Source organism: Pinus tabuliformis, chromosome X, assembly GCF_031772625.1.
Source record: "Pinus tabuliformis cultivar Carrire ecotype Pingquan chromosome X, CPIR1, whole genome shotgun sequence".
NCBI classification, from domain to species: Eukaryota; Viridiplantae; Streptophyta; class Pinopsida; order Pinales; family Pinaceae; genus Pinus; species Pinus tabuliformis.
This window is the reverse complement of record NC_142308.1, coordinates 591411098-591436906: the sequence shown is the minus strand read 5'-3', so window position 1 is coordinate 591436906 and position 25809 is coordinate 591411098. Positions and strand designations below refer to the sequence as shown.

Sequence of the window (25809 nt, the reverse complement as noted above, 5' to 3'; positions counted from 1 at the left end):
ACGTCCATTTGATATACTGTCCATTTATGTTGCGCGACAATCGCCACAACTGCATGCACTGTCTCCATCCGCATGACTGGCACGAACGTCTCCGCGTAATCTCTTCCATGCTGCTGCTTGTATCCTTTGACAACTAGTCTTGCTTTGTGCCTTTCAATCTTCCCCTCAATGTCGCTTTTGGTCTTATAGACACACTTCACTCAAATAACATGTTCTCATTTTGGAAGGCTCACTAACTCCCATGTGTCATTCCTTTCTATTGCTTCTATTTCTTCCTCCATTGCCGCAACCCATTTTTCTTCTTTGACTGCATCTTCAAAGTGGATTGGGTCATCTACATGACAAAATAATGCAAATAAGGAATTCAGACCTGCGCCACTATCAACTTCATCTTGCTCATAAATTTCATTTAAATTTCTGAACTTTGGTCTTCTTGTGCTTGCTGAAGATGGGCTTGACATGTCACTTGGTGTCGCGCTTCGTGGTGTGCTTGGAGAAGCACTTGCTTGGCTGCGCGAAACTGTCATATTATTTGTTGATGATGTTGCTTGTTCACTGCTTTGTCGTGCTTGAATAGGAGTAGAGGGAGTCAGTGTTGAGGAATTACTTGACGCTGTTAATTCCTCTCTGTCCTTATGTGGCATACATGCTTTGACATTGATTCTCCTCTCTAAACTTCCATCCTATGCTTCCTCTTCTATGAGCTACACATCTCTTCTAATTATGACCTTCTTTGTTGATGGATTGTAAAGCTCGTATGCCTTGGATTCATCATTGTATCCAACAAATATACATTTCTCCCCCTTGCTGTCCAACTTCTTCTTTAACTCATCCAGGACATGTGCATATGCTACACATCCAAAAACTCTCATGTGAGTGACATTTTTTTTTCCACTCCATGCCTTTTCAAGACCAATGTTATGGACACTTTTGGTTGGACATCTATTCAAGATATATGCTGCACAAGTGACAGCGTCAGCCCAATAGTCATTTGGCAAATGCTTTGCCTTCAACATACTCCTTGCCATCTCCATAATAGTCCTATTATTCCTTTTTGCCACACCATTTTGCTGCGGTGTATTTCTTGTTGTAAATTGCTTGTAAATTCCAAGCTCCCTATAAAATCGAAGGAAGTCATTTGAGATGTATTCTCCACCTCTGTCAGTACTAAGGACTTTGATGTAGTGTCCACTTTGTTTTTCAACAAAAGCCTTATATTGGCGAAAGCGTTCAAACATTTCACTTTTCTGTTTTAGGAGAAATACCCATGTCTTCTTTGTGTAGTCATCTATGAAGGTCAATACATAGTGACTGCCACCAATTGATGGTGTCTACATTGGTCCACATAAATCTGAGTGGAAAAACTCCAAAGGTGCCTTTTCCCTCACTGACTTTCCTGCTGGAAATGTCTCTCTATGTTGCTTGCCCAAGATACATTCTTCACATATGCTATTTGGTTTTTCTATGAGTGGCAGTCCCTTCACCAAGTCTTTCTTATGCAGCGAATTCAAACCTCCAAAGTTGAAATGTCCAAAGCTCAAGTGCCATAACCAGTTTTCATCTTTTACCTCTGCTTGAAAGTTTACTTGTGTGACAATTGCTTCTTTTCTTCCATCTTCTTGTGAGTTCATAGATAGTTGTGCTTGTGCACCTTCTTTCTGCAAATCTGATATTATTTTTAAGGGAAACATTCTATTGTTTGTCATCTGAACCTTTGCAATTAGCTGTCTACTTGGAGGCCTATCCAAAATTGTGCACACATCATTTTTGAAGAAGACATTGTAGCCTTTCTGCATGAGCTGCCCAACGTTCATGAGATTATGTTTCAGACCTGGGACAAAGTAAACATCTGAGATGTATTTCTTCTCCCCCCTATTTGTTAGAATATTAACTCTTCATTTTCCCATGATAGAGACTTTGCTATCAATCCCTAATGTCACTTCAGATTTCACACTTTTATCTAGATCAGAAAACATTTCTATGTTTCCTGTCATGTGGTTGCTACACCCTGAATCTAAATACCATATATCACTCTATTTTTATTGTGCTACATTGCAAGCTAAAAACATGCTATCATGGTTGTGATTTTCTCTTGTGAAATTTACACTTGGTTTGTTACTAATGTCATATTGCTTCTTTTTACATTCATTTGCATAATGACCATACTTCTTACAGTAATGACATTGAACTTGAGATTTATCATGCCTCTGACCTTGTGTTTGATTTTGGCTTGGGCCTTGACTTGGATTTTGATTATTGCCTCTTCCATTTGAGCTTGAAGAGCTGCTTCTTCCACTTCTGTGTGGGCTTCTTCCTCTTCCTCTAGCATATGTTCTTCCTTTGCCTCGACCTTGACCAAAATATACTTGTGTCTTGAAGGCATGCTCCAATGAGGAGCTTGCTGCTCTATTCAGCTTATATTCATGAGAAATCAGTTATGCATTAAGCTCATCCACTAAGCACTGTGAGAGATCCTTTGTCTCTTCTATGGCCACAACAATGGCCTCAAACCTTGCTGGCAAACTTCTCAAAACTTTCTCAACTATTCTTCTTTCCTCAAGTGTCTCACCATGAGACCTAATTTGAGTAACCAACCCACTTACATGTGTAAAAAATGAGTCTATATTCTCAAACTCTTTCATACAAAGTGTTTCAAAATCTCTCCTCAACATTTGCAGCTTTGTTGTCTTGACTTTTGCCATGCCTTGGTAGGCTGTCTGGAGGGTGTCCCATGCTTGCTTGGACTTCGTTGCTACTGCAACCCTTGGGAAAATACTTTCATGAACTGCTTGGAAAATATAAAGTAGGGCTTTTGAATCTTTCTTCCTGTTGTCTCTTAACAAATTTTTTTCTTGTTGAGATAAAGCATTGTATGTTGCTACATCCGCTAGTTCTTGAAAACCATTCTCCACCAAATCCCAAATGTCTTGAGAAGAAAACAGGGTCTTCATTGTAATAGCCCAATAATCATAATTTTTGCCATTAAACTGAGGTATTTGAGGATTAGTCAAGCTTGTGCTTGATGTTTCCATTTCTGAGTGTAAAAAAACTTTCTACCTACTGATAAATATGCTTAAAAAAATCCGTGCCCAAAGCAATTTTCACTGTTAGTAAAAGCACTTGTTTTTACACTAACAGAGTTTAACCCGCTCTGATACCATGTTAGAAATATTTAGTAAATTTAATTTTAGGGGGGAGAGGTCTTTGACTTTCGCGAAGCTACTTTCACGCAACTAGCTTCGTGCAAGGCGGAGCTGATTTTGGTGAAGCTATTTCACAGACTTGGATTTCGTACACCGCGGAGCTATTTCAGAGACTTATGAATAATATTTACTCATGGCAAAAATGACAAAGTAGGTTTGGAGCAACACAATAAAAACTTAGTATTATATTCTAAAACATGAAAACACATTCACATAAGGCTGCGTCTCTTTCACTAAGTAAAAATTAAAATTTCACTTGGAATAACATAGTCAAATACTGTTGTTTTCATGCACCCACCAAAATTTGTTCCACCATTTTCTCCCCACAGAGTTTTCTTCCCTTTTTTTCTAACCTCTTACTCTCTAACCTATTACAAAATGACTTTTACATTCATATATAACTCAACATACAATTTTACATTTAATTCATGACATAGCGAAATTAATATGATGTTGTTGTTGAGTGTGATGAGAATGGCACAGAGGTTTCTGGAGTGTGGGCATTATTTGCTGAATAAATATTTGCCCATATCTATTTACCAAAGTACATTGACTACTGTAAATTCCTTGTTGTGTTTCAGAATGGTTCACGCCTGGCTTCCGTCTTTCCATCTTTAAGCAAAGAGGCAACCTGCACAAAATATGTCTGACAATTATCGCTGTTGTCAGGGTGTTTATTGCGGTGGTTAAGATTATTATTTCCAACAGAATCAACATGGATATGCACTGAAAAATGCAAGCACACCAATGAGAGGAGCGTTGATATATGCCTTAGGCTCTGACTCCTGAAAATTTGCTCGATCACCTGGAAACTGATCGTATTCATCTGGTCCTCCAACCACTTCCCCCATCAGAAGATGAGGATTGGAATCATTGTTGTACAAATAATAAGTTCCATTTTTGCATGCAATGAATTCTAGATGATCGTCAATAGAAGGCAGAGATGAGGCTCTATGATGAATCCTTTTAGGGAAGCGGGAACCATATCCCACCATGTAATCAATCTGCAACCCATCCATCACTGTCATATAGATTAGTTATATCCTCTTCAAAAATGCTCTTCTAGATCTGCAACTTGACTATCATTTCTTGATTCTATTAGTCATTTCTTAGCAAAAACCACTGTTGCTGAACCAAATGTTGCACCTACCTGTCGTTTTGCAAAGGCCCGAAGTTTTGCCAGAGTTGCCTCAATGCTTCCACACCACAACACTTCAGATGCATTGCTTAGGTACTTGGCATACACTAATGCCAAAAATGATATTGACATCACACACTGTATATTACTTGCATTAGTTTTATATATGAGCCCAACCGTGAGACAACATCTCATTAGCTCATTCACCTTCACGAAGATTTTGTGTCGTTGAACAGTAGCTTTCAGGAAATACTCCGTAGCTCGACGAATCACAACTTTGGCATTTTCAAGCTTTTAGGAAATAGTCCGTGGCCCAACGAATCACAGCTTTACAATGCTCTATGAAGGCTTTGGCCTGGCATTGAATAGGGTCCAATGCTCTGTCAAGGCGGGGCAAGAGAGTTGAAAGGGTTTTATACCCAGATTTTCAGTTTTCAGGCAGAGAATTTTGAGCCTTGATCCTCCACAAAGACTCAAATGAAGAAAAGCAAACAAATGAGACACAAAAGGATGAAAAGAAACCCACTGGGGTGTTCCCCAGTATGGACAACGATTTGTTTAGTCAAATTTTCCTCCATTGCTAGAGTATTAATTTCCATAGGCCTTCTCAAGACCTACGACAAATAGTTGTTATGATTTACTTAACCCTTTTGACATGCATACAAAACAAAGCTGAAATAAAGAAGTAGATGGCTGGATAACACAACTTATCTTGGAAGGTGAGTGACTGATTGCTCTTATTGGTTAGAGTCTTCAAGATCCAACTATTGGCTTCTTACACCTATAACATGCAAGACATACAACCAAAGTCTACAAAATTCTACAACTTGCAGCAATGTTAGTGTTAGCACAATCAAAACCAAACATGTAGATACACAAATCATATAAATAACATGTAAATGGACGGGAAACACTGTTTCTTATTATACCAAGATGATTACAGAAGTGCAACTACTTGAGGTTCTTGAACCTCCTCTCACCAAAACTCACAATCAGGCTCACTGCTAGTCTTTGCTTATCTCAAGGTGGAACTGAGTTCTCAATCCAACCGCGTTTACAGTTGTTCACTTCTCTACCCTTTTGCTTCCTAGAGAGCTTTGCTTTTATAAATGAGTTAAAAAAATGATTAGATGAACCTGAACATCTTTTTTATTGAGTTTGATTAATTCCTTTCATACTTATCTTGAGTTTCTATCATCTTTTAAGCTTTTCAACCCTTATCCATGGGCTTTAGTAACCGTAGCTGCTTCCTGGTCTCCTTGCTAAGCCATCTGGGGCATTGGACCTCTTATTGCCCGTGTTCAGGGGGCGTTGAAAGGCAAAAAATGGTTTTTTCTAATATTTCCATGAAGCTTCTTCTACATTCCAGCCCTCTTCCTATGTTGCTTCTCTAGTGCACTTAAGAGTGTTATTTTGAGCTATAATGCTCATCTCACTTTTAAGATCATAAGCATTGTGCGCTACTTATTCTCATACATTTAAGGATTGTGATATAAAATAGTTGGTCTAAGTCGCTCTTGATTATAATTATGATATTTTCTTCTTGATTTTCTTTTTTATTTTATTTTCTAGTGTTTCTTGGAATTTATCTAATCTTTCATAATTAATCTATCAAATTTTAAAATATAAATTTAATTTTGTATATTTTAAAATGCAAATGGAATTGAAAATTTTGAACTAGTTCTTTAGCCACGTAATACAAAATCTCAATAGATATATCTCATTATGCTTTGGACAACATATAATTCGACGTTGAAGAGAAAGAGAATCGTCATCGTAGAAAGCTTGGACTTTATTATCTAGTTTGAAAGATACTATCTTATTTGATAGAAAATTTGTGTAGTAGAGAGATTGTGCATGCAACAAATCACACACTATACTTATTGATCATATAAAGTAGTTACATATATAAAACACATTATGATTAAGACATGACACAGATCCAACTCATAACATAGGAATCAATAATTTCTATATTGACACCTTAGGACTTATAATGACAACCAGGGAAAATTTTAAGAACCCCCCCTAAATTTATAAATATAATAAATGGGCGAATCTCCATGGTATATAGGAAAAATGGAAGGCGATTTGATCAATAATATAATATGTATATATAATTTTTTGGCGAATCTCTCACTAGGCATGGCGAATATTTTACTCAATTATAAAATCTTGTAAGATGTTGGTCAGTCTTTCACTAAATAATAAAACTTTGTAAAGTCCTAGTGAATCTTAGCATAGGCTACAGGCTGGTTTAATTCCCCCATTTAAATAGGCTACATTCCAGGCGAATACCATGGGTCAATACCATGTGCCATTTTGGTGAATACCATAGGTCAATACCATGTGCCATTTTTATTTTTATTAGAATCTTTTACTCAATTATAAAATCTTGTAAGATCTTGGCGAGTCTTTCACTAAATAATAAAACTTTGTAAAGTCCTAGTGAATCTTAGCATAGGCTACATGCTGGTTTAATTCCCCCATTTAAATAGGCTACATTCCAGGTGAATACCATGGGTCAATACCATGATCCATTTTGGTGAATACCATGGGTCAATACCATGTGCCATTTTTATTTTTATTAATTCTAATATTAGGGTTAATAATGGTTTTTTGCATGGTATTAATAACAATCTAGTCCATGGTATTTGTCCCATAGTATTTTGGCCATAGGTTTCACCTAAATATAACCCATTGTGTTCGTAAATATAAGGTGACTTATGGAGTAAATATAAAAAAAATGTTTTATTTGTTTACCATACCTCTCGTTTATTTATATGTTTATTAATTTACCATAGGTCTTTTACAAATATGGTATTTGGCCCATAGGATTCACTTAAATAAAACCTCTTTCTTGAGCCTTCATAAATAGAATGAGGGTTATGGACTAAATATAAAAAGAGGTTTTATTTATTTACGATACGTCTTGTTTATTTATATTTTTATTTATTTACCATACCTTTTGAGTAAGTATAAAAGGACGTTTTATTTATTTACCATACCTCCACTTTACTTATTTTTATTTGTTTACACCCTTACATGTATATAAGGTGACTTATGGAGTAAATATAAAAAATGTTTTATTTATTTACCATACCTCTCATTTATTTATATTTTTATTAATTTACCATACCTCTTTTATAAATATGGTATTTGGCCCATAGGATTCACTTAAATAAAACCTATTCTTGAAAATGGGCGAATGGATTCACTTAAATAAAACCTATTCTTGAAAATGGGCGAATGGAAGGTTGTAAGTCCTAATTTCAAGGGCTAAATTTACCTTTTTTACCCTCTCCCTTAAAATAAGGTGGGCTATTTGAGGTGATTTGTAAAAATGTACTATGATACAAAATATTCGCCCACTAAAAATTTAAAACCCCTTAATTTCGCCAAAGGGCGAACATTCGCCCCTAAAATTATCCTTGTGACAACCTGTAAATGACATGGAAGCATTACTTCCAACACCCTCCTTTAATGCTTACATGTAAGTAATATTCAAAACATATATTATGACAACAAATGATCTCTATCATTTTGTCTGATATGGTCATCACTAGCTCTCATATCCACTTCCCACTTGATCCATTTAACATGTAACCACTTCAAGCCATCGCTCATGTACTTTGTGGAATTGATGCTTCTCAACCTCCTGCAGTGCTCGATATTGAACCATCCTATAGAACTGCCACCATCTAATGAATCCACAGCCCTCTGCAACCTTCATCAGTTATCTAGGATAACATTCTAGGTATAAAATATCTTCAACAGATAATTCTACGACTTGATCTTGTATACAAGTGTTGCTTGACCTTATTAAGAACCACCTATGACTAATGCTTTAGGAGCAAAACAAGTCACATTAGTATGTTGAATAGAATATGTCGTTCTACATCATTTGACTTTTGCACAATATAATAACATACTACAACTTTAATTCACACCATTAAATTAAATATACACATTACAACATGATAAAATAACACTAACTTTACACAACTAAATATCAAACCCACACCACGAAATAACAAACACATTAATCTGAATTTGCTACAGATATAGACTCTTCTCTTTAACTAGAAACGACTAACACTCTCTCCATCAAGAACAATGCTCCCCTGCTAATAACAATAGTGAACATGATCCAATCCCTTACTGACGAGATTCACTTCCCTTTCAATTCGTCTTTAAAGTTTATCGCTTCATCTTCTAATCCCCGTGAACAAGTTGTACCTAGACTTCTTGTTTGTATAGCAAATACAAACCATACTTGCGGCAATTTTGAGAAGGTATACCTGTTATTATTCCTTGAAGCAAAGTCCCTTATCTCCACACAGTGCTTGTGCCTCCAGATTCAATTCTCCGAAGAAGCCAAGTAGCACATGAAGTAGCACATGGAGGCTCAGTGCGCGCTTTATAGACTCCAGGTCTAAGTAGCACTGTTTTTGTCCTCGAGCTCTGTAATCGTCTTCCTATTGTTTACTATCATCGGCCAACTTGGCACGTCATTAAGAAGGGTGCTGGTGATTGTGGCCTGGTTGACCCCGGTGTTAAGAGTCACCACCTCGCCGATTGAGGACACCATGAGATTGTACTTGCGGTGACTGGTGCTCACTATCATTGTTATGTGGCTCTTACTGAACTGGAGCATTGAATGGGGACTATAAATGGGCAATGTGTGGTACTTAAGAAATGATTCGTTGTCCTCTCTGAATAGTTTATTCATCTCGTTTTGCAGACCTGTAAAGGCAGGGTCAAAGATGTGGCGATGCACCTTAATTTCCCCTCCTCTCAGTGTTGAATGAGATCAAGAGACAATTCTTGTTTCACAAACACGGATCACACTCTTCCATATCCATAATTAGTCATTGTTTTGTGCCCTAGTGCATGATTGCTCCAAAATTTTAAATCTTTTGAACCGCTCCTACACTGGCGGTACTCTTCCAACTGCACTATAGGGGGTGCAGCACCATCGACCACTTTCTTTTCACCAATACTTGCGATCATGGACTATGCCTACTTTCGATACTTAGTTTATTTTCTTCTTTTACCAAGTATATGTTTTCATTATAACACAGTGAAAACCATTAACATTCACCATAAACAGCATTAACCATAAATGCACAACAGTATAAAGGGAGGGGCAACTCCCTATAATGAGTCTGCCCAAAATATCAATATATATGTAAGTTACAATCTTGAGGAAACCCCAAATTTACACTTAGAATAAATTTACATTCACCGGCACAACTCGGTTAGCTCGTCGGCGCACCCACACGATCGCTGCATGACTTTCCCAACTCATCATTTGCCCCTGAATGCATTTCGTTCAGCTCATGTCATTTGCCCAACTCGAGCGCCGCTATTCGTGTCACTGTGCCACCCAACTCGGGCACCTTCGCACATCCGTCGCACCTCGTTCACAAACCCAACACTCCTCGTTTCCCCTCACAGGGAGCTCCCACCTGCGGGTCACCCTGCACGAGTTTGTTCAACCCAACCGTTTTACCGTTTGGCAAGCACACACGCCATGTCGCCCTGCCTGAAGCTTCACCGCACAGTTTTCTGCCTTCAGTTCACCCATCGTGTGGGCTCATCGCACTTTTCCCTGCTCCTAACCGTAGAACCACTATGTGCTAGCTCGCACTTCGTTGCTTGCCTTCATCCCTCTCACCGCCAAGTTCTTATACCCATCGTCCATCGTGTGGGAGCGCCCTGGCGAACCCACCGAACTCCCAACTCGCATCGGTTCAACCTTCCGTTTCGCTCGCTTGCCCGTCGGATCGTCTGTTCGTCGGCTCGCCCGCCCACGGGTATATATAACCAACAGCTCATCGTTTGGTCGCATTTCTTTATGTTTCCTTCGCGTGTGCTGCGGTTTGTTCGATTCGCCCGTGCCTTCCTTCCATGCGCCCTCGCCTAACCGCACCTACAACTTGAGGTCCTTACATCCTCCTCCACCTGAAGTCATTGTCGTCCTCAACAATCCCTTTTCCACCCCAGCAACCATCTGTCACCAAGATGTCCATACCAATGCCACATAATCCATCAGTATGTGCTCTACGAATAGTCATCTTCTTGATCCATAACTTCAATCCGTCTATATATTGCAAACATCCCTGCAACATATATAATACGACAATCTCCATCATGTGTCATTCCATCATGTGAACTCCTTTGCATAATACTCCAGCCAACACAACATCTCAGTTGAAACCAAGACATCTATCTGACACAAACCCAGTGCACTGCATGCCCCCATGTCATCAAACTGATTGGGTAGCTAATCCAACCATAACGCTCAACCCATGAGAATGTACCTTCTCCATGCCACCGTCGGTTGTTTCTTCAGCATCCTGTCACAATCTCAAACTCAACCAAGAATCTGTTCAAAACCCATGCTCAGGTCCATGGAATCTCCATCCCATCTGCAACATGTCATGATGCTAATGCCAATGTGCTGCCTCGCAGTCACATTCATTCCTGCATCATCTACCTGTCATCATAAAGAAGCCTCTTCCAATGCCTGCTCAAATGTTTAGGGATTCACTGCCATGAGGAGCTAACAATGAACCCCATCTTCTAAGTCACCTAAGAAGACGTGGAGGGAGCAGAGCCTGAAGGGTCTCCCTCACTAATCAGTTCAATCCATCTGTTTGGATCTTCCACTTCCATCTTCTGTAGATATGCAACCCGATCCTCCACATGGACATTCGGCCTCGTATATTCTTCATCATTGTCATCGTCATCCTCTACTGCCTCCAGCCTCCTAAACAAATCCAAGATGCTATCTAACAATGTCTTGATAACCTGTGATTGTTCCATAAGCTTTGTCTCTGTAACAGACATCCACTTACAGACCTCACCAATACGCTTCTCATCCCCCATCTGCATCACTGCCAACTTACACTCAGGTCTTGTTACTCCCACGGTTGGAACACCAATGGGTACATCTTCCCTTCCATCGTAAATGTATAGCTTGTTCAAATGTGGAACAATCATTGCATCATAATGTTTCAAAAATTTCATTCCCAACACAGTTTCATAATCATCAATCCACACTATAGTGAAGTCAACTTTTCTGGTCCACTCACTAAGTGTTGTGTCCACCTTTTCAGTCACACCAATCACGGAATCAGGAGGAGAATTCATTGTTTTTATCTGTGCCTTCACCGGTACAAATTTCAGCCCAATCCTTCTCGCAATATCCTCACTCATAAAGTTGTGGGTAGCGCCACTATCCACTATAGTGAGCACATCAACACTCCCAATCTTCATCCGAACATACTCCAAACTGTTCCTTTCCAGATCTTTTTGTGAGACTGCTTCCGTAGCAGCTGCAGCTCCAAGAATTTGCATCACCCCTACAAAAGTCTCTTCTTTCTTCGTACTAGACTGTGCCATTGCAACCACTTTCAGTCTTGAAGGACAATTCTTCACCGTATGTGGTTCCTCACATATCCAACACTTCAATGGTTTCTTTGTCTTCATCTTATCATACGATTTTGAAGCATCATCTTTCGTAGTTTTCTCTTTCGGCTTATCGAACTTCTTCTTTTTCTCATCAGAAGCTTCGTCATAATGCTCCACCAAACAATCTACAGCAGCAAAAGCTTCCTCAAGTGTCTTTATCTTCTGTCTCTTCACTTCATTCCGTGCCCAAGGTTTCAGCCCTATAACAAAGTTGAACACCTTGTCCCTCTTCGCCATGTCCAGAAGTTCCAGAACTGCACTTGCAAACTCTCATTGATATGCTTACAGACTTCTCGTTTGCTTCATGTATTTTATCTTCATCCTTGCTTCCCATGTTTCATCCTGTGGACTGGAGTGGATCTGCAAAGACTTATTCATGTCATTCCAAGAAGTTATGTCGTCAGTACTGCCATTGGAAATTTGATCCATCCTTCATTAAGAATTGAGCAGCTACTTTTACCTTAGTTTCCTCATCAGGTAATCCCAAGCGTTCCAAGTACTGTTCCATGTCCCATAGAAAGTTTCCAAGAGTTTTCGCATTCCTTGTACCATCATAAGAATCCAGTTCCTTGACTTTCACATGAGACACTCCTCCACTTGAGTTATGTCTCACGGCCTTCTTCAACACCGTGATCTCATCTCGAGCTTCATCAAGAGCTTGCTGCAAATCAAATATTTTTGCCAAACCTTGATCTCTTGCTTTCCCAATCTCCTTGACTTCCTCTTCCAGTTGTGTATACTTCCATTCTGTATACTCGTATCAGTCCTTGAGTTCATCAAATTCTTCTTTCATCTTCGCATTGCCTTCACGATCCTTCATGATCTCGGCCATCCTCGAAGTCCAATCAGAATCCAATTCCTCCAATCGTTCCAATACCCTGTTCATGAAAGCTTCACCTGCATTGTGGCTAGACTCACTTGTCACAACCTGAGGTTCCCCTACCATCTCTGCCATCAGCCTTCTTTGTGATCTTGTATAGACCATTCACCAACTTCGATACCAATTGTCACGTTAGTGCAGTGGGATTAGCTCCTTATCCTTGTCACGAAGTGTAGATCAACTTCTCGTCGTTCATCAGCTTTGATACCACCTATCATGAAGTGACAGTGGGATCAGCTTCTTCCGCAAATCTCGATCAGCTTCTCGATCATCACCTCTGATACCACTTGTCACGAAGTGATAGTGGGATCAACTTCTTCCGCAAATCTCGATCAGCATCCCATCATTCCTCAACCTCTGATACCACCTGTCACGCCCCTGCACTGGCAGTACTCTTCCAACTGCACAATAGGAGGTGCGGCACCACCGACCATTTTCTTTTCACCAATACCTGCGATTGTGGACTACGCCTACTTTCGATACTTAGTTTATTTTCTTCTTTAACCAAGTATATGTTTTCATTATAACATAATGAAAACCATTAACATTCACCATAAACGACATTAACCATAAATGCACAACAGTATAAAGGGAGGGGCAACTCCCTATAATGAGTCTGCCCGAAATATCAATATATATGTAAGTTACAATCTTAAGGAAACCCCAAATTTACACTTAGAATAAATTTTCATTCACCGGCACAACTTAGTTAGCTCGTCGGCGCGCCCAAACGGTCGCAGCACGACTTGCCCAACTTGTTGTTTTCCCCTGAACACGTTTTGTTCAGCTTGTGTCGTTTGCTCAACTCGGGCACCGCTACCCGTGTCACCGTGCCACCCAACTTAGGCACCTTCACACGTCCATCGCACCTCGTTTACAAACCCAACACTTCTCGTTTCCCCTCGCCGGGCGCTCCCACCCGCGGGTGACCCTGCACGAGTCCGTTCAACCCAACCGTTTTGTCGTTCGGCAGGCGCACACGCCATGTTACCCTGCTCGAAGCTTCACTGCATGGTTTTCTGCCTTCGGTTCACCCGTCATGCAGGCTCATCACACTTCGCCCTGCTCCTAACCGCAAAACCACCGTGTGCTAGCTCGCACTTTGTTTCTTGCCTTCATCCATCTCACCGCCGAGTTCTTGTACCCATCGTCCATTGTGTGGGGGCACCATGGCTGACCCACCGAACTCCCAACTCGCATCGGTTCAACCTTCCATTTCTCTCACCCGGCCGTCGACTCACTCGCCCTCATTGGCTCGCCCACCCATTGGCTTGTCCGTTCGTCGGCTCGCTCGCCCATTGGCTTGTCCGTTCATCGGCTCGCCCACCCATGAGTATATATAACCAACCACTCATCGTTTGGTTGCATTTCTTCGTGTTTCCTTCGTGTGTTCTACGGTTCGTTCGACTCGCCCGTGCCTTCCTTCCACGTGCCCTCGCCCAACCGCACCTACAGCTCGAGGTCCTTACACTCTAGGTCTAAGTAGCACTGTTTTTGTCCTCGAGCTCTATAATCGTCTTCCTATTGTTTACTATCATCGAGCAACTCGGCATGTCGTTAAGAAGGGTGCTAGCGATTGTGACCTCGTTGACCTCTGTGTTAAGAGGCACCACCTCACCGACTGAGGACACCATGAGATCGTACTTGCGGTGACTAGTGCTCACTATCATTGTTATGTGGCTCTTACTGAACTGGAGCATTGAATGGGGACTATAAATGGGCAGTGCGTGGTTATTAAGAAACGATTCGTTGTCCTCTATGAATAGCTTATTCATCTCGTTTTGTAGACCTGTAAAGGCAAGGTCAAAGATGTGGCAATGCCCCTTAATTTCCCCTCCTCTCAGTGTTGAATGATATCAAGAAACAATTCTTGTTTGACAAACACGGATCACACTCTTCCAGATCCACAATTAGTCGTTGTTTTGTGCCCTAGTGCACGATTTCTCCAAAATTTTAAATCTTTTCAAAGCAGTCAGATAATCTTAGATCTTTTTTCCTTTACCAATTTGATCCACATCCATAAAAGAAAAATCTCCACAACTCTGTTGCCAAACAAGCAGATCGCAACACTTCAACACCACAAAACAAAAAACACATCGAAACAAAAATTTACTCACACAAACAATAGATCAAAATTTTTATTAGACTAATATATTGACAGAGGATCAATCTTCACATCTTTTTCATTTTCCTGGCCTTCTAGTAAAGGAATCAAGAAAGAACAAGATCTGATACCAAGATAGAAAAATTAGAGAGCAGAGAGAAATTGTGCACATAATAAACCACCCACTATATTTATTGATTACATAAAGCAATTACATATATAAGAATTAGATCACTAACTTTGACACATTATAACTCAGGAATGACATAACTCCAACTCATAACATAAGAATCAACAACTTTAGATTGACACTTTGGAACTCATAATGACAATATGTAAATGACATGGAAGCATTACTTCCAACATGATTAACATTGCATTGTTATTAATGATCTTCATGGCAAAGAGTGAGAAACTAATTGTATCAATTATGGAGTTCAAAAAAAGAAAGAACAATAAAAAATAATGATTAAGTTTGGTTAACTCAAGCTATATTTATTAAAGGTCATTGTATATAGGTTTATGTTGTTGGTTTTTTTTTATTAGAGGCGTGGAAGGTGGTTTAGATTAAATATGGTTAGTCACCTTAACCATGGTTAAAGGTATTGATAATTTCAAAGGTCACATAATTAAAATTTGAAAATTTTAAGGTTTTGCATGATCTCAATCATTTTCTCTATTCATTTAGTTCATGTATTGGGCATTGATGTAGTTTCTTAATAGATGGGCTTGAAAATTAATTCAAAGAATGATAACTTACACTAATTTTATTAGTGGGTTTTGTAAAGAACACATATTTCAAGATTCCATGGATATTCTTGGCAAATGAATATCAAGCATTGACCTCCAAGTGTTGGATTCATACAACAAGCTTATAACGGGTTAAACTTATAAACGACTTGTGCTTTGAGAATAACTCAAAAGACTTGGCTACTAATATGTTGAATGAGATGTTACCCCAAATATATTTATGAGGTTACTTCGTCAAAACATGCATAATATTGTTATTTAGAATCTCTAAAAAGGACGGAACTAAACATGTCAAATTGTAGAATTATTTGAATATTTTGATGAAATATTTGCCTTAGTTTGGAAATATTTAATTTGATAGTTGATGGGTTTTGCGAGAGACAACTTGTATAAATATTTATATTATCAAACAAATTCTCACCAATATAATAAATCCAATTCGATTATTGCTTATTGATCTGGATTGGATCATTATATTTTTTTTTTCATCCATCTCTATGCTTTTAGAGTGGAAAAAGAGGAGGAATCAACTCACAAGACCATTTTTACTGATGGGACCTAGTTTGGCAGATTGAGGTCTGAAACCTTCTGAGACCACTTTGAGGCATCAAAAAACATCTTTTGGGGATAAAAATGTGTTGCTTTAACACTACACCTTTATTTCATATTCTACATACAACGACTTGTCCAATAGCATATAAATTGTCTCAATAAAAGTCTGTATGTAAAAGTTATGCCACTTGGAAGTTGACCTTCCTTTTTTCACCACCATAATTCGAGAGGATGCGATGTCGACCTCCATTATTCATGGAAAATGGGCTAGCTACATGATCATGATGAAGAAGACTCTAGAAGATTCCATATTATAACTTTGGTTAAGAGTTGAGAGAGTTAAAACTAACCACTAATAGGCTATCAGGCTATGTTGTAAATGAGCCACTGAGAGGAAAAGGGGTTACATTCTTTTTTTAGTGCACTTGTTCCATAGACGGAAAAAGTAGTTGAGATAGATAGGGAGAGAGAACATAGAGATGATTTGTGCACTATAATAGTCCGAATGCCACAAAATTTACTTCTTTGTACCCACAACCATTTTCTATTCAAAGAAAGAGAGCATAATGACCTCACCTTCCAGTTGGGTTTTATCTTGAAAGGGTTTCCTAGGATATATCTTGTGTCAAATGTGCTTTGTGAGTTTTTATTTTGTTGTTCTATATTTTTTGTATAAATTTTAGTTTGCATGCATACACAATAAATAATAATCTACATATCTAGAAATCTAAAGTGAAATAAACTCTAATAGTATATATTTCATAATTTTTAAGTATAGTTTTATTAGATATATTATGACAAATTGTCCAGTGGAATATCCACAACAATTTATGAATCATATTGGTATCATAATAGGTTTCTTTAGGTATATTATGGAGATTTGTGAGGAATTTAGATTGACTAATCCAAAAGTAAAAAAAAACTAGTCCTAGTGAACGAATTTGTGAATAACCCTCATGGCCCTGTACAAGAGAAGTTGCATATATAAGACATAATGTGAATCTACTAATGTAAGCCTTAAGTAATAAGCTCAAGGTATTCACAGAAGATGAGGTTTCTAATGCATATGACATATTAGAGGGGATATTAGGAGAACAAGAAGAAACAATGAATGATCAAAAGAAAGGACCCGAAAGAGATCAACCAAGTTCGAATGCCTGACCCACTCATAGTCCCTATTAAAATTGGCAGTGAAGGTTGATATCAAGCCATACCAGTGTGAGATAGATGCTCTAAAACTAAATAACTAGTTGTATCAATTAGAAGTTTATTTTAGTGTTCATCATATAGAGGAAGAACAAAAGATTTCATTTACGCAGCTGAAATTAGAGGGCCATCACCTGACTTGGTGGGAAATCCATACAAAGACCTTGAGGTTAGAGGGATATCATCTAGTAATGAAGTGGAAGGACTTTAAAACCATCAAAAAGTCACAAATTTACCTTGTCAGTTATGTAGAGCACCAGTGGATCCGATGGCATCACTTTAGGCAGAAGCAGGGGCAAAGTGTACAAAAGTACACCGCATAATTTAGAATGATGGATATAATGTTGTGTATCACTCGAAAGAACCCATATGTACTTTTCAAGTATATGGGGAGTCTAAAAAACCATTTGTGGAAGCAAGTGATGTTTTTTTAATCCTATATCGATGGACAAGGATTGTGTACAAGCATAGTACCTGGAGAACATAGGCCTAAAGAAAGGGAAATCAAGTGGATCAAAGCAGAAGGAGGACCAATATGCTTCTAAAGAAGGGAATAATAAGTGTAAAGGGAGAAAGTGAAAATATCCCAACAATCACTGCAACCACTGCAACATTGATGGTCATACAAAGGAGAAGTGTTGGAAGTTGCATTCAGAGCTCAACCCAAAGAAAAAACATAAGGATAAAAAGAAGAAGAATCGCATGGCCATTGATTCGAGTAACCAAGTTAAAAGCGATTCATACATGGATGAGAAGATCATGTGTACATTAGTGCAGAAGGAGGTGAATTTGAGTAGCCCGCAACAACAGGAAGAGAAGGAAATGACCAAACTCTTCCACATAAATATATAGGTCAAGAAGATAAATATTGATGCTATGGCTGACTCAAAATCGTAGGAAAATCTCATTGCAACAAAGTTGGTTAACAAATTGGAATTGGAAGTTCATGATTGTCTAAGCCCATATTGTTGTGGGGAAAAATGCCTATGCAGGACGATCCTATCCACCTAAGGTGTGACAGTACCTTAGCAACAACGAATACAGCTACTTCGGTTTCTTCCTTTATGAAATATGAAAGAGAGGAGATTGGTAGACTTACCGTTATCTTCCGGTTGTCCCTCAATCTAGATCCTCTCCTCTTTGGGTGTCCACAGCTACTCGCCTCCTTACGAGATCACAAGAGAACAACTACCTGTGACAAGAGAACAGCTACTTGCAACGAGAGAAGGACACAACACAAAGGCAAATATACATATTCATAAATGATTCAGGATTAGAAGTAAATCAAATACACTAATGCAAATCATACAATAAACACCAGCATATAGGAAAGAACCAAGAAGCTTTATTGATTGATAAACAAGGTTCAGGAAGAGATACAACCCATAGGGTTCCAACCCAGCATCTCCTTCCCAGCAGAATGGAATTCCTTCTTCAGCCCCTTTCAAAGCATAAACACCCAATGATCTAACCACAATCCAACAGCAATTCTTTGCAATCACAATATTCCAGCCTCCCATGACCTCATGGAGAGAGATCTATATATAGGAGTTTTGGAGAGAGGATGAGTCAGCTTGAGGCTGGTATGAAACTGACTAGTGTCCTCTCCCACTTCAGTTCTTGAGTCCACTTGGAGGTTCTTGCTTCCACTTGGAGATTTGGAACCTCTTACTCATCACCAGTCGAATTCCTTGATGCAAGTGTCATTTTGGAAGCTTCCTGGGCATTGACACCTTGAGAAATGAGCCTGCCACTTGTCCAGTTACGCTCAGCGCAGGTAGCCTTTGTTGCAGTTGACATTCAACGCAGGTAGACAGTGGAGCAGTTGACATTCAGCGCAGATGCTTAGTGGAGCAGTTGACATGATCCGGAATTGCCTTGTTTTTGAGTGTTTTCAGGTGGAGAACTTTTGTGAATTGCTGTGGTTTGCTGGCCTTGTTCCTCTAGGGGTAGGAACAACATGTTTAGGGACTTTGGATCCCTTGATTATTGACATTTCATGCTCAGTGATGCAAGGCACAAAAATGTCTATAACAGTTGCCCCCTAAAGTATGAGGCCGTTTATCGGGTGAAATGCTTTATCCAGGGGAGTCCGAAGTTCATCCATTTGCTGGGAGGAGACCTGTAATAAGATACAATACAATACATTATGATTCATACTGCTTTCATGATCTAGCTAAGGCGGGCATTCCCATGCTCAACTTTATAAATACATTTTGGTACATAGAACAGACGATCGTCTGATGGTAGACTGATAATTCTGGCGAAACTATCATCCTTTGAGTAGGATGATCATCTGCTGCAATGATGTACATGTCAAATGTCTTTATTTTCCTGAATATATATCGCAGCCCGGATGGATGAAACTAGATCCGGGGTCTTCAAACTCGTTCGATCTTCACTCTAAGTACAAGTCGATCCATGTGAGAATTGCGCTGAAGTCGAACATGGAAAGACATCGCTTGATTACCGGTCAATGATGTAAACCGTTAACAAGCGCGAGAGGAATCACCGATAATGATAATGACCCTCAAGGTACTGCAGTACAATTCACGTGGTGTGAATAAAGGACTTGGCGTCGAACACCACGCAAAATCTTCTGGTCGAAGGTCATTGATGTATACCCGTCGCCGGAAGTGAGAAACTTGCCATTGAGGCATGCAAGCTTCAAAGTACTGAAGGGGTTGTTCCTAGATCAACTTCTTGGATAATGAGCTGATGTCGACAAGAAGCGATCCGTCAAAGGAGGGCCTTAATGAATCCCACATCAGTGACACAGAACGGAGCTAATGATTTTAATGGAGGTGAAAACGATCTGTAACATATGATTCAGGGTGGCGGTCATGAATGGATGAAGGATAATGTATGGCAGTGGATGGGACCCGGTTGATTCTTTCTGAACGACTTCTCTTGAACATATGGCGAAACTGATGCGATGGATTGGTAGCATTACCCCAAATATGGATGGTGTGGCAAGACCATGGTGATGTGACCGGTGAATGAAACAACCCAACCCGATGTGGTACGGAGGAAAAGTGTCATGTTCAAGAGCGACCTGCTACCATCAAAGACTTCTTGATTTTTTCCCAATTTTTCCCCAGTCATTGCTGACCAGTACCCCTTTATTTTTGTCAAGCTTGAGGAGGATAACATATGCTTGTTCTATAACCTGCCCTTCGGGCAAGCCCATCGCTATGTTTTAACGAGCCTAGCGATAGTGAAACTCATTCTCGTCTAAAGACAAGTTTGTCGCTATTTAGTGATTTTAACGAGTCTAACGACAAGGAAAACTCGGCCCTTTTCATTTTTAGAGAGTCTGAAAAGGTACATAAAGTTAACTCCAAAATTCCTTTTTCGTCATCTAATCCCTTAAGTCCGAAAAAGTATAAAACAATACAGAAGGCATGAGTTTTCAATAGTTTTAACGAGCCGAACAAAACAAGCGCTCGATCTTTTTGTGCAATAATCCCTCAGGTCCAAAAAGATTAAAATCTAGAGGAGGGATAGCTCTTCCAGTCGTTTAACGAGCTGGAAGGCCAAAACTCGGCAATCTTTTCATATTTTACGAGTCAATAGAAAAGAGCTTAAAGAAGACTCGTCTTTTGAGGAACGAGTGATAAACAGGGATAGCAGCAAATTCCAGGTACAGGTTGGAATTTTCCAATTACGGCAGCGTCACAAGGATGGCTAGGTGAAATCACTCTTCGCAGCTGTTCCTCAAAATGGGTAAACAATCATATGGAGGTGAACGATCGGCCAAATGAAAAGTGGAGGTGACGGTACACAAACACGACCAAGGCTTTTATGGTTGATCAGGTTACATACTCAATAGTTATTTACCGGGATGGGTTCATTTTTTAACGAGCTTGAATGCGCCAAAACCCTGCTCGATCTTATGTTTATTTTTTAACGAGCATGAACTATGTGCTAAAACTGCTCGGATCTCGCTTTTCTATTTTTTAACGAGCATAAATTCCGCGGTAAAACTGCTCGATGATAAGTTTGCATGCCCCCAGCATAATAACGCAAATCGAGGTGCATGCCCCCCAAGCTTCATTGCATTCAACTCGGTGGTTGGAATGAAGGTTTACCTTTGAGAAAGGGGATTTGTTTCATTTTTTAACGAGGTTGACACAAGATAAGAACCGTCCTCGGCGTCCAAATCCATTAGATGTAGAAGGTTTCATATTCCACTGTGGCCACTTCCGCCAGATTACTCAGAGGCGGTAGGGCAAAAGTACCCATTAAGGCAAGGTATTTTAGGAGACCTACTCCGATATTTTGGAGCGAATGACTCCTTCCATGGATCATTGGAATGCTTCCCGTAACTTGCGAACTGTTGGGGAGAAAAGTTTGTTGGTCAACGATTGTAATTCCTCCTTGGAAGGGAAATGCAATCTTCCTAAAATAGGTCGACACAACAGCTGCCATGGCATATATCCATGGTCTTCTTAGTAGGATGTTGTAATCAAGATTCCCATCGATGACTTCAACATCTATTTCTACCGTTTTTCCCTCTAGTTCAACTTTCAAGTTATTTAGTATACCATATGGGGTATATGTCCTTCCGTCGAATGCTTTTAACGTCGTCGCAGACCTTGACAAGGTTGGAGATCCTAAAGTTTTCCAGCAACTCATCGACATAATGCATGTAGATTCCCCCTCATCAATAATTGTTCGATGAACAGTTTTGTTGAGGGCTTTCACTTGAATAAGGAAAGCTAGTTGAGCTGGTAACTGAGGGTCATATCCTTTATGAGAAAAGGCCACAAGATTGGAATCCATTGGGTCAATTCCACCTATTGCTGATAATAAAGCTTGCTCTTGGGAGAAGCAATTTTTCGGTACCTCAAGTGTCGACATAACAGACGGCGATTGGGCCAGGTCCTCTATCTGTGCTATTTTCGCACAAGGATTAAATGTCGATTTGTGTACTGCTCCCTTTTGCAACTTTATCATTGGCTCAGGGACGATGGGTGGCACAACTTCGGTCAAAGTTGTTGTCGAACTACTAGGTTGTTCATTAGCCTTGTTGTTCGACAGCTTTGGATTCCTGTAATCCTTATTCCTCGTCAAAGCATCATTTTGCTGCTTTGATACAGACAACATAAGCACTTGGGATCGGGAAGCATTTTGATTAGCAACCAGTTCGGTCCTCGGGCTTGGAAACGGATCAGTCAACACAGCTGAGGTTTTCGAACTCTTAAAGAATCTTTTAAGCTCAGCTTTGTATGGACAATCTACTGTCCAATGATCCTCATCGCATATATGACACCCCGTAGGGGGTTTCCTTTTTCTCCCTTTCTTTTTCTTCTTGCCCCCTGGTTGCTTCAGTCGTTTGCCCTTGTCATCCGACACGGCACTTACTTCCGAGGCAAGAAGTTCCTCATTTGCATTTTGACCGGAAATCATACATGCCTTTTTAGATATAGCCTTTGTCGATTTCATGTCTATTGCGCCAATCACGCCATCGCCGGCATGAGAGTCACTATTTGATTTAGGAGGAGGAGGAATTGAAAATTCCGGTCTAGGGGCATCAGGTATTTTATCATAGAGCGTGCCGGACTGAGTATATACTAAGTCTAGATATTGTGCACGAGCAATAACTTGCTCCTCCATTACGACTCCCCCCTTGGCCACATCTTCCGTTATGGCAGGAAGTAACGACTTTATAAACCATTCAGCTAACAGCTGATCTGGAACGTAAGTCTTTACCATCCTGTGACGACGACGCCACTCATGTATATGATCGGATATATGTGTGGCCGTCGTCTGCTTGAAGTTGGTTAAGATTTCCGTTCCAGTTTCATACCTTATCGGTAATTGAAAATGGGTTAAGAAAGTCGTGGCTAGGGAACTGAAATTGTCGAAAGAGGCTCTAGGTAATTCAATATACCATTTAGCCGCTAGACCCGTCAATGTCCTCTGAAAAAGGCGAAGCCTTATCAAATCATCGTTCAGGGTGTTCGACGAACACCACAGATGAAAAGTCATGACGTGATTCGATGGGTCTTCACCTGGATTTCCATTGAATTTAGGAATGTCCAATGGAAGTTTATGCGGAATCGCTGGCCACCAAGGGGCATAAGCAATTGGATCATTCGTCAGCCGGTTTAGATCTGGTAATTCTAGAGTTGCTACAAAGGGCAACTGTTGATTCAGGTTAGGCGGAGCATACACAGGATAAGATGGAATCGCCTGAGCAGTGGATATTTGCATACCAGCATAATGTATTTGATGCTGGCAACTTTGACAAGTTTGATGGGCATAACCGTTATTATACGGTTGCCCATTACTTACAAAGACTTGTTGCTCGGGTCCTTGATGTGATTGCTGGAATTGCGGTTGTTGAGTTTGAACCAGCTCCGGTTGTTGGACCATTTGCTGTTGTCCAATACTGGATGATTGACCAAGATGAGGAGTCATAGTACTTGTTTGAGCCTGAGTCGCTCCAGATAAGGAGGCACTAACCGGAGGTTGTGATTGAGTTGTCGAGACAAGAGGCTGTTGTATGGCAACCTGAGAAACTTGGGGTTGACATACAACAGGTAGCGCTTGTACTTGCGACGCAATCAACATACCAGGTATAGTGGCAACATTCGACACAGGGTGGACTGGTTGCATTGAATATGCAACCCTTGGTTGCTGAGGTAGTATTGGTACCCATCCGCTGGATGTAATTCCAGTTTGACCTGAACTTTGTTGTAAACTCCCATATGGTTGTTCTCCGGGGGGGAACAATGAAAAGGTATACTGCCCTCCATATGGTGGAAATCCAGTGCTTAAAGGGTAGATTGGCCTTTGAAGACACATTGGATCAAGTTGTTGAGTTTCAACATAAGAAATACCAGATGATAATCCGGATGAAGAAATAGGAACTAACCATGTCGTCGAAACAGTCTCTGATTGGACTCCAGCTTGTTGTTGACAATTTGCCGGGACAGATGGTATACCAGCGAACATCGTTGGAGTAGCAGCAGGAGGCTCTGTCGCTGCTGTGTCGGATGACACAGTCCTGGATGTCGATGGTTGTTCAGACATATTTAGTCTATCCAAAAGATTTCCTAGCGATTCTACAAGAACTTTGTGATGAAGGTAGACTAACTTCGAAGATCAACGCAGGAATAAAGGGTGATTGTTCCGTTTAAAATAAATTGTTAACGACGCTTTAGACACAACTTGCTTTTTCAGTTTTAAAGAGTCGAGAAAAAGCTAAAGATGACTCTAGTCTCCTTCGATGTTTTAACGAGCCCGAAGTGACAAATGCTCGGATGGACTTTTTCTGTTATAGAGTCTGAAAAAGGCCAAAAGAAACTGCTCTGGAGATCTAGGCAGAGGGTGTGCCAAACTTTTCGCAAAACCATAGAATACTTTTTACGGTACGGGTGGTCGATCTTCGTGAATGCTGTGTTCACTGCATTGCGATCAGTAGGGCGGCCGACACAGCTTCCTAAGGATAAAGGATATATTCCTATAGGGGTCTCCCAATATATATGCGACGGTACGTGGGAGCACAAATCCGTACTAGTGCTATCGTCCCTCAGGAGGAATCACCCACCTTCCACGAGATCGACAGTCACTAGGCTTAACGACGCCGGAACACGTCTCTAGCCTAGACCTCTATGTTGTGCGTTATGTTGCAAAGCGTTGTTAGGTTCATTCAGTTTATTTTAAGTTGATCTTTTTAAAGTTTGTCTTTCAGGATCACCACGAGATGTATGGTACAATTCCTAAATGCAGTCTAAGATGATAAGCAAGCTTTATAATCTTTCAACTTTGAAAATCCTAGCTACTAAGGGAAAAGAGAGCGACTATCTTTCCTCAAAGAGCAATCAGTACACTCTAATGCACTCTTCCTAAATCAAACATGCTAACTTATCAAAATGCAAATGCACAATGCAGGTGTTTGTTTTCCACTTTCTTAGTATAAATGCCTACAAAGAAAGCTTTTTGTACAATTTTGAATTTGCTTTTAAATGACTGAAACAAACAAGTTTACTTTTTCCAAAATCAACAAGGGTAGAAGAGATTACAATCACTTTGCGATTTTCGAAATGAATACTTGTTTTGACATTCAAAAGTGACAAACTCAAACCAATAAGCAAAAGCAAATGTATAATCAAACTGCAAACAGCCAATGAACTCTCTCCTAAGATCACAATCAATCAATCAATCAGATCTGAATCAAGGGCTATAGGATGATTACTTTACTCATGCAAAGGAAAACTGTAAATGACGCCACAAACACATAAAAACACTTACAGTCTTTTTGTACAAAAATGAGGCGGAATTCAAGCAAAGAAAAGGGGTTATCAGACTGGTACCTATGCTGGTTAAAGGCTGCAAAAACAGAGATCAAAACAGGGCAAAAGACAGCAGAGAACCCCAGCTGCACAAGGCAAAACTGGTTCAGCGCAACCTCAACACTGTGGTTTTGACATTCAGTGCAGGTAGCCTTCACGGGACCTGCGCTGAAATGCAGAATGCCTTCACAGCA

At 40.0% G+C, this 25809-nt stretch overlaps 1 pseudogene; it reads right to left on the bottom strand.

The window, feature by feature from the left end:
* Nucleotides 1-3913: 3913 nt before the first annotated feature.
* On the bottom strand, nt 3914-9931 carry LOC149141403 (endoglucanase 2 pseudogene; annotated as a pseudogene).
* Nucleotides 9932-25809: the final 15878 nt, after the last annotated feature.